Raw genomic sequence first — 895 nt, 5'->3', positions numbered from 1 at the left:
AATGAAACATTTCCAAAAACTCAGGGAATTCGTGAAAGCATTCTTTCTTGATCATATCAAAATAATATTTTCTTATTTTATGGCATACTCATGATTTTGCATTCTTTTTACGTCCTAAAGAGTTGGCCTTATTCTTTAGCTTTTTCTCCAAGAAGTAGACTCGAAACTTTTATTCCAAATTATCCTCTTACGCTGAAATTAAGCTAACCTCTAGGTAACGATTTTCAACATAAAAAGTGTTACTATTTTAATGCATTCAGGTGCATTTGAAGATCACCGATAAAACTAAATGGCTAAATTTCCAGGTCGAAGATAACACTACATCAATGCATTATATTTGTAATCACCACATTGATCTAGAAAAACTGACAGTGTTAATGTTATTGTATGGAATTACAAGAGTTATAAAAAGAAAATTTTGGATGGGACTTCTATTGGCGAAATTGTTTTATTTGAAATGATATCACGTGTGCTCTTTTATAAATAATTTGCAAACATTGTATCGCCACCATGCAACAATTGCGCCAAAAAATATTAATTAAAAATAAAGATGAAACGAGATTTATTTACTTTGAGATGTCAAGTGCCGGAATGATTATAACCAGTGGCTTCACTTTTTATTTCAGCGATAAATACGCGCTTTTCAGGAGAGTGACAAAGAGAAGCTCAAAACAAGAACTTAAAACTAATATCGTTCTTTAATTTAACTCAAAAGACCACCAGTTAAGCTGTTTCGATAATGTTAAAGCTACTTAGACCTGTTAAGATGGTTCATCTTCAGTGTGAAATTCCTTTTAACCAAGCATCGATTAGGCTTTCCCGATTTGACTAAATCATTTTGGAGAGTGCAAACGTAGATATTGTGCATTCACGTTGTCCTTGTGAATTTCTTTTA

The sequence above is a fragment of the Stylophora pistillata genome, chromosome 3 (genome assembly GCF_964205215.1).
Source record: "Stylophora pistillata chromosome 3, jaStyPist1.2, whole genome shotgun sequence".
NCBI classification, from domain to species: Eukaryota; Metazoa; Cnidaria; class Anthozoa; order Scleractinia; family Pocilloporidae; genus Stylophora; species Stylophora pistillata.
Note: the sequence above shows the minus strand (reverse complement) of the source record.